Below are 10,080 nucleotides of genomic sequence, written 5' to 3' on the forward strand. Positions count from 1 at the left end.
CACGTTTCAAAAACAGAAGCATTCACTTCCGGGTTTTCAACGTTCAGCTTCCGCAACATTCAGCAACCAAGACATTCAAAAACCAAGGTTTGACTGTACTTAGTGTATGTGTCAGGTTTTGTATTAGTGTCACTTGTCTGGGTTCTCTTACTATTTGCTTGTTGTATTTCCTTGGTGGTGAGAGAGGTTGGGGGTGGCCTAGAGTGTGGTTGGTTGTCTTTGGTTGGCTGTAGTGAGATTAGTTTTTGTGTGAGAGTGGGGTGTGTGGCTACGTATTTTTGGATCAGGCTAGCAAGATTGATTCGTATGCTGTTGGCAGATTATTCTTGTCTTCTTGGGCAAAGTATGTGTTAAATGGGAACCATACCTATCGTCTGCGATAGGGAGTGGTCAGTAAGACGGTGTTAAGCGCCTTTGTGACGCCTGTGTTGGGTATAAGGTTTATAAGCAATGTTGTCAGTGTTACTAACAACATTATTGGTTTGTTGGGGTGGGGATATGGGTATTGGCATGCTCTGGCACCGCCATTGTACTGGGACACTTTTTGGCTAAAGAGTAGGGTGCCAATGCTCTAACATATTATCAGAAGTGTGTTGGATTATTATTATTATTATTTATTATTTTATTTATACCCCACCCATCTGGCAGCGTTTCCCCAGCCACTCTGGGCAGCTCCCAACAAAATATTAAAATACAATAGTCTGCCAAACATTAAAAGCTTCCCTAAACAGGGCTGCCTTCAGATGTCTTCTAAAAGTCTGGTAGTTGTTTTTCTCTTTGACATCTGGTGGGAGGGCGTTCCACAGGGCAGGTGCCACTACCGAGAAGGCCCTCTGTCTGGTTCCCTGTAACTTGGCTTCTCACAGCGAGGGAACCGCCAGATGGCCCTCGGCACTGGACCTCAGTGTCCAGGCAGAACAATTGGGGTGGAGACACTCCTTCAGGAAAACTGGACTGAGGCCACCTGTGTTAGTACTGTACTGCAATACTCCTGTCTGATACTTTCGCCAAAACTTTTGTACATGTTCTGACTGGCTACCTCCTACTTAGACTACAGTAGCCTCTTCCTCCTCAATCCCCCCCTTCTGTGTACAGTAGTACCTCTGGTTACGTACTTAATTCGTTCCGGAGGTCCGTTCTTAACCTGAAACTGTTCTTAACCTGAAGCACCACTTTAGCTAATGGGGCCTCCTGCTGCCGCCACACCACCGGAGCACGATTTCTGTTCTCATCCTGAAGCAAAGTTCTTAACCTGAAGCACTATTTCTGGGTTAGCGAAGTCTGTAACCTAAAGTGTATGTAACCTGAGGTACCACTGTATTTCCTTTATTGGGAGCACTTCTGTTAATTTGGTCTCTTCTCAACACTCTAATCATGCCACCAACCACAGAAGTTAGAGGGATATATCTGATTAACAGTGCAAACTTAACCATGCCTACTGAGAAGCAAGTCATACTCAATTCAGTGGGGATTCTCCCAGGTAATGGGGTTAGGATTTCAGCCCCAAGTCTTCTAGTAGTTAGGGCAGGCCTAGACCCCCATGAGGCAAGGTGAGGCAAGTGCCTCAGGTGGCAGACTCCAAGGCGCAGCAGATCCATCCACCGAGGAATGCATTGCCAGCTGCCACTGCCGTGGTGGCAGTAACAGCTATGGCATGCTCCTTGGAGGCCATATCTGCTGTCCCCTCAGCAACCCCCCTATGCTGCTTCTACAGTGGTCTCTTGGTGATTAGGAGGTGCTTCTGGATTGCTCCCACCCTTGTTCCTGATGCAGAACTTTACTCACCTCTTCTTCTCTAGCGGGGAGCACCATTTTGTGGTTTGTCTCACATGGCAAAATGTCTTGGGCCAATCTTGGGTCAGAGGCACAGGATCCTACATGGTCCCTCACCTTGACCACCAGACTAAACAATGTAAAATATAAGGAATAAGTGGGAACCTACAAGGAACTGTATGTTATGTTTTTGCTCCCCTCCCTTTCTTTCCCTCACAACAGACATTTCACTGAAGGAAGGGACTGAACTCAGATAAAACTTCCTGAGAGCTCAACCCTCACCCACCCACAACTTCAGATGCAAAGAAACGGCTCCCTGACTATCAGCTCAATCTGGGAGAATGTTAAACATCATGGGTCTAAGGGAGAGACTTGCCAAATCCAGAGCATGTTTTAAAAGTACTGCAGGACTGTGGCTGCCAGAGGCTTGAAAGAACACAGGAAGAGGACATCTGGGTTGTAATGCAGTTTTAGTTTAATGCCTTAAAGTGCTATTTTCTTCTCGTTCCTTCGGCAGGTATCAAGCTAAAGCAAGTTGTGAGAACTTGCGCCATAAACCTGCTCTCTGCTGGGGATTCATCCAACACGGGCACAGTAAGACAGAAGCACTCTTTGACAGTGGTTTGATGAAGGTGCTGTGCACATTTAGACCGTTTGTCCATCTAGCCTTACTAGAAGCTAGTCCAATCCCATCCTCAACACAGGAAATCCAGAGTTCAAGCATCTCCCAACAGATGGCTGTCCACCTGCAGTGAGGGAGAGGTCACCCGAAATCCTCTTAGCAGGAAAAGTCATGGGATTGAGCCTGAGACTTCCTGCATGCAAATCATAGGCTCTACCATTGAGCAACAGCCTCTCCTCACTGGGTAGATTGGTTTTGAGTGGGAGTGGGGAAGCTGTGACCCTCCAGATGTTGCTGGACTAAAACTCTAGTCATCATCCTTACCATTGGGCCATGCTCTCTGGGGCTAATGGGAGTCCAAGAACATCAGGAGGACCACAAGACACTCATCCATTCCTAGTTTAAATTAAGATGGTACCTCTGGTTACAGACGCTTCAGGTTACAGACTCCACTAACCCAGAAACGGTACCTCGGGTTAAGAACAGTTTCAGGTTAAGAACGGACCTCCAGAACAAATTAAGTTCTTAACCCGAGGTACCACTATAATAATGATTTAAATCGCCAAGGAAAATGGCCACTTTAAAACCATGAATTTGAATCCTGTTTCCCATTGTGGATTTGTACTTAGGTTTGTTAGACAGCAGCCTCCTCGTTCCAAGATCTCCTTTTGAGACTAGGAGGAGTTTCAGAAACAGCTTGTGATATTTAGCAAGAGGGTTCACAGGGTTTGTATGTGCCCATGCCTATGCGTTTGCCATTCAAAGGGGGAAAGTCATTTCTACTAGGCCTGCTCAAAGCACTTGACCGTCTGCCTACTATATCCCTTAGTCCCAGCCCATGAACCTTGACCTTACCTTCTCCCAGCTGGTGTGTGCGCATATTATAGGGTCACATCCACGCCATATGTTTAAAGCACATGGCTTCCTTCAAAGAATCCTGGGAAACATCAGTTGTTAAGGATGTTGGGAATTGCAGCTCTGTGAGGGGTAAACTACAGATCCCAGGATTGTTTTGGGAAAGCCGTGTGCTTGTTCGTAAGAAGCACCATGCCAAAATAACTGTTTTCGCAGCATAATGCACATTTGCACAGTTCCTTTGGCATGGTGCTTCTTACAAGTAAGCTGCCGTAAGAGGCGCTTTGCAGCGATCAGTTTAGTTCCATTTTAAATGGGCTTAAAGCTAGAATAGATTACGGATTGCAGATCACCGCCATGGGATGGGTTACTAAAGCAGGTGAAGGGTTGTGAGAAGATCCTTCTAGCAGACCACGTGAGCTTCTCTCAGTGGAAACCCTAAGAAACAAAATAACTTATCAAGAAAGCACCTCATTCAGGTTTGCATTGAAAAATAAAATAATTATGAACTAAAACAAGAAAAGGGAAACCATGCTTTCCAGAAGAAGAGCTACTACTACTTTTTTGGTTTAAAGTTTTTTTGAGCCCAGGAACGCCTACCTCTTGCATCCTTGACATTTTGCAGGGAGCATTTGAACATAACACCCAGTGCATATCATTGCCACAATGAAACTGCCACAGAGATAGGGCATGTGCTGCTGCGGGGGGGGGGGCGACTTTAAACAATATCAGACCAGGGCCGATGGGGCATTGCTCATGGAAGGAAAAGCTCTAGCCCAAGCCACTAGCCCTGTACCCATAAATATTAGGGGAGGGAGCCAAGGAGGAACACTGCCTCCCATCAACTATGCAATGGCTCTTTGCTTCTTAATTTAGGAGAAAAAGGACTGTGGAGAGGAGAGGGGAGGAAGAAAGCCCAAGAACTATGTGGTGGTTAGATTGGGATTTTTCTCCTCCCTCCCTTCTTCCTGTGTGTTGGGTGATGGACCAGAGCCAGCCCACTAAATGTTTAGGGGATGTAGTTCTCCCAGAGGGCTATAGCTGCAGCAGCCTTTGTAAAAACATCTGTGAGCAGCTGGACATACTCAGAATAATTCAACATAGTGCTAAGCAGATTGCCTGAGGGAATGATCCACCCTCTCCCCACCTACCTCCTGCATGCTGTTATGGGGTTTCTCCTGACCCTCTCAGCCAGGGGTCAGCAAACTTTTCCAGCAGGGGGTCGGTCCACTGTCCCTCAGACCTTGGGGGGGCGGACTATATTTTTTGGGGGGGAATGAATGAATTCCTATGCCCCACAAATAACCCAGAGATGCATTTTAAATAAAAGGACTACTCATGTAAAAACACGATGATTCCAGGACCGTTGGCGGGCCAGATTTAGAAGGCAATTGGGCCGGATCCGGCCCCCGGGCCTTCGTTTGGCTACTATGTGAGTCTCAGCCAATGCGGGGGTATGAGGGGAGGAGAGACAGGGAAAGCCCTGTTGCACTAGCACAGGGGCGGACTTTGCTAATATGGTGCCCTGAGTGAGGACAGCATTTGGCACCCTCCCCATAGTATTTCTTATTTTCCATGGCCTCGGTCCAGTATACCTGAAGGAGCATCTCCACCCCCATCATTCTGCCCGGACACTGAGGTCCAGTTCTGAGGGCTTTACTGCGAGAAGCCAAGTTACAGGGAACCAGGCAGAACGCCTTCCCACCAGATGTCAAAGAGAAAAGAAACTACCAGACTTTTAGAAGACATCTGAAGGCAGCCCTGTTTAGGAAAGTGTTTAATGTTTAACAGACTATTGTATTTTAATATTTTGTTGGAAGCTGCCCAGAGTGGCTGGGGAAACCCTGCCAGATGGGTGGGGTATAAATAAATTATTATTATTATTATTATTATTATTATTATTATTATTATTATTAGTTTTGGTACCGTTGCTTTTGTATGGATCTTCTCAGCAGGTACTCTGAAGTATTGTTAATGGAGGAAACTACACTGTCTTGTTTGAAGTTCAGACCATGAAAGTTGAATATATAATTCTGGTGGCAGGCAACTGTGATGATTTGCCCTTTCTTTAGGAACTGGGGCTTTTAATGCAATTTTTCCTCTCTAGTATGGAGCATTTCTAAGGATCCCGTTATTAATAAAATCAATGAAGCATCTTCTGGCACCTTAACAGACATGTGTTGAACCAAGGCAAACCGTTCCAGAAGCTTTGCTAACACCATCTTGGTAGTCAAGATAACCCCACAATTAATTGGTAGTGGTTGTAGCAATGAGCTCATGTATGTTTATATGCACTTGCTTTGATATAAGCTAATTGGCATGCTTTAATGCCATCCTTATTTGTGGGCTTGGGGTGCTGGGCTCTGAGCTCAGAAAGATCTTTAAGGCTTGGGTATTTGCCACCTATGCCCTCATCTGGTCAGGTGAAATGACGTAGGCTGCTTTGTGTATAAAGAATGTACGCACAATTGCAAGCTATCTCCTTGCCGTGGTTCCTGTCCGGCGTCTGCAAAGGCTAGAAGACCTGACAGGCTGGTTTGCTGCAAGTCCACATCTTCTTTAACGAAACACTAGAACTGATCACGCTGTCATATTTGGCTTCCTTCTTTGCTTTTCTGCACCCAACCACTCCCACAAGCCCTCCTTTGGACCAGCAGTTTGGAACAACTTAACCAATTTGTCATGGCATAAACTTTTGTGGGTGACCACAGTAACTTTGCCTTTAAAGTGCCACAAGACTGTTGATTTTGCTGCAGCACACTAATACTTCTCTGGACATTATTAACAAAGCTCGGGACTTCCTATTTAAATGAAACCAATATCAATTGATGACAATTTCTAACAGGAAGATGATGCAACAGTTTGTTATAGTTCCCTTTCAGCCAGTGCAGAAAGTGGTATCCAAGAGATGCTTCTCTCCTCTTCCATTCTCAGCAATTGATAGATAAGAAAGTGATCATTTCGCCATTCAGCTTTCCATTCAGTGTAATTCAGATAGAGGGGTGTTCCCAGCACAGTAAAATTAGATTGTGTAATTCATGAATCGCAAGTTTGATAGGTGGAAGAATTCCATGTTAGAGTAGTTCAGTTGTTTAGGCACCTCATTTATGTGGGTCTAGTGTTGTGTCCCTGTTTGGTTGCGGTTTTGTTTTCATTTTTCCTTTTATTGTTTTGTAAAAAATGCAAATAAAAATTATTAAAATATATGATGATGTAATAAGTCAGATCTTGACAGAGCCAGAGGAATGTCCTGCTAAATATTTAATCTGAAGTCAATACTGTGAATCTTAGGCTCAATTTTTTGCAGAACGCTTCACGCTCACCAACATTACAGAGTAACAGATGGAAGTGCAACAAAAGGAAATGATGTATCTTGGACCTAGGAGAAATTATGTTCAGACTTTCAACCAACAGGCTAGACCCTCATGAGAATACTCCATTCCATTTTCTCACCCTGCACCCCATTTTCCATTTCCAACTGATAGTGTAGATTCCATGGCTATTGTACAAGGATGACCTTCAGTGGTTTTCTTAAAGTAAGTTTTGCATATCCGCAGAGGTATCTAATGATACTTTTACAAACCTCACAGAGTTCCCTGATCATTCCGATACCATCCTGTTTCTCAGGTGCCCTGTTTTGACTATAATTTTGTCAGCACTTACAACCTAGATTTTTAATTAGAGGGAACAATTCCAGTTTGGGTGGCAATCTTGTATTATGGCTCCCAGCTTTAAGAATTAAGCCAAATCAATCATCCAGACACCACCCCCCAATTCTGTTACTTTATTATGCCTAGCATTTGTTTTATGCTGAATCTCTCTCCCTTGTATGATTTGGTTTTACTTGTTGGCTCCTCTTCGAACATTTTATTGACTTTTCTGCTCTCGGCTTTCATTGTAGTGATTGTCTGGTTATGAGCATTTAAGTCCAAGCCGCCTTGGGGGAGTCTCTCTCTGTATGCACACACAGTTAAGAGACCGCGCCTGAGGAGCATAGCATAATGGCAGAACAAGGGTTCTGAACATCCCATTTGATCGTAAGAGATGTTCAAAGTAGCCAAACATGAACTTTGGTAAGGCGCTGCTGCTTTCGATTTAAAATCTTTACTGAATTTAAGACCAGAAGTCTTTTTGATAAACCTGCCACCACCTTTGGGGATGTCCAAGTGGTGTCTGTTAGCCCATTTCGTTTATACATACCGTATTTTTCGCACTATAGGACGCACTTTTTTCCCTCCAAAAATGAAGGAGAAATGTGTGTGCGTCCTATGGTGCGAATGCAGGCTTTCGCTGAAGCCTGGAGAGCGAGAGGGGTCGGTGCGCACCGACCCCTCTCGCTCTCCAGGCTTCAGGAGAGCCCCACCGCCAGCCCCACAAGCTCGGGGGACAGCGGGGAGGCGGAACGCCGCCATCCCGCTGTCCCCCGACTTGGTTAGAAGGCTGGCGGGGGGGAGAAGCCTGGTCCTCCCCGTCGCCAGCCCCGCAAACTCGGGGGACAGCGGGAGAGGCGCAGTGCGCCTTTCCCGCTGTCCCCCGACTTGGTTAGAAGGCTGGCGGGGGGGAGAAGCCTGGTCCTCCCCGTCGCCAGCCCCGCAAACTCGGGGGACAGCGGGAGAGGCGCAGCGCGCCATCCCGCTGTCTCCCGACATGGTTTGGAGGCTGGCGGAGGGCTTCCTCCTCCCCCAGCCCCGCAAGCTCCCAGAGCGATGCCAAAGCTGCGCACAGCTTCGGCATGGCTCTGGGTCCCGTTCTGGGGGAGGGGGAAGCTCGGGCATCCCCCACCCCAGCTCCGCACCTGGGGGGGGGGAAAATAATTTTTTTCCCCTTTATTCCCCCCCCCCCCCCAAAAATCTAGGTGCGTCCTATGGACCGGTGCGTCCTATAGTGCGAAAAATACGGTAAATAATACTGGGTTGGTTCCAAAGGTACTCTTTCACATTCTTGTGCTCACAGAAGGGCCATTTCTCCCACTTGTAAAACCTCTTGAGAGAGTATAAACATTGTGGAATCTTGCACAAGGGTCTGTGGAACAGCACCTGCAGCCATTTTTCTTCAGCTCATGGTTCTCTGGCTCTAACCCAGTGTGAAGGACCTCGAAGATCCTCAGCATTTTGCTGAGGTCCTAATCTCTCCTACCAGAGTGACAGGGATGAAGTGTCTTCTTAAGAGATGTAGGAGCGTATCATAAAAAGAAATGCGGTCTGCTGAATTATAGTAAAATCAAGGTTACCGTTTAAAAAACACTTAAGGTGCACAAATGGTCAATCCTGAACAGTTGAAGGACTTAAGCATTTCCAACTATCAAGCCCATTTTAAATTTTGCTTCATCTAGATTGTTCAGTTTAGTCCCACAGCCTATGTCATATACCAGGGTGTAAGCCTCACTGACTTCAGTGTAACTTACTTCTGAGTAGAAATGCCGAGAACTGCAGTTAATTTCTGTGTAAGATCACACCTAGTCTTTGGGACAGAGATGCGTGGCTGGATGGAAGTTGCTGAACTAGGGACTGTCCAGAATGGCTTAGAGATTACCTTCATAGTTCTTATACTGTATTGCTGTATTATAATAATGGAGGAGGGTGTATTATAATTTTGTCTAGAATCCACACATGAAGATTCAAAGGTTCAGTATTTTTGTATTTTTTAAAAATGATTTCAGAATGGCTTTGTCTCACATTCAGGATAATAAATTATCTCCGCTTTATCTTTCTATTAAATCACATTATAGGCCACTATTTCTTTGTTTTTGTTCTCAGGAATTATCTATATGCAATTTCAGACACAGTCTTCAGCATATTTAGAGGGAAGTAGTAATTAACTTTAAGTTGTCACTTTAATATTTGTCATAGAAGTGTAGAACATTGCACATAGCATTAAACATACACCAACCAACATGAGTTTGACCAAACTGTGGGAGGCAGTGGAAGACAGGAGTGCCTGGCGTGCTCTGGTCCAGGGGGTCACGAAGACTCGGACAAAACTAAACGACTAAACAGCAGCAGCAGCAAACTCAAGTGCTGAGTCATTACAGCTGTGGAGCCAACATGGGGCAAAAAGGGGGTGGGATATCAATTTGCTTGGCAGAATCTCCCAAGGCTTGAAATCAAGGTCAAGGTCAAGGTACCCCTGCCCGTACGGGCCAGTCTTGACAGACTCTAGGGTTGTGCGCTCATCTCACTCTATAGGCTGGGAGCCAGCGCTGTCCGCAGACACTTCCGGGTCACGTGGCCAGCATGACGAAGCTACCCTGGCGAGGCAGAGCCGCACACGGAAACGCCGTTTACCTTCCCGCTAGTAAGCGGTCCCTATTTATCTACTTGCACCCGGGGGTGCTTTCGAACTGCTAGGTTGGCAGGCGCTGGGACCAAGCAACGGGAGCGCACCCCGCCACGGGGATTCGAACCACCGACCATGCGATCGGCAAGTCCTAGGAGCTGAGGTTTTACCCACAGCGCCACCCGCGTCCCACAGGCTTGAAATAGGATTTATTTATTTATTTTTGGTGAGGGGGATCCTAAAGAGTGAACTCCACCTCCATGCCTATTGATAGGGGGGGGGGGAGCAACAGAAAACTGGGAACAGAATAGATATCCTTCAGAGACATAGGTAGCTTTGATAAATTTCCAGCGGTGAGAGAAACAGCACCAGTATCGTGGCCCAGCTCCTTGCCTGTCTACCTGAACTAGGATTATGCATATAGCTCCAATAGCAAAAAAAAATGAAATATGCAAACTGTCTCAATGGCAACAGGTTCCTGAAGGAGAAACTATTTTGGGGTAGGAGACCAAGCAATTTTGAATTACTTTCTTGGCGACAAGTTGTGTCCTTCA

This window comes from Podarcis raffonei, chromosome 2 (genome assembly GCF_027172205.1).
Source record: "Podarcis raffonei isolate rPodRaf1 chromosome 2, rPodRaf1.pri, whole genome shotgun sequence".
Classification (NCBI taxonomy): domain Eukaryota; kingdom Metazoa; phylum Chordata; class Lepidosauria; order Squamata; family Lacertidae; genus Podarcis; species Podarcis raffonei.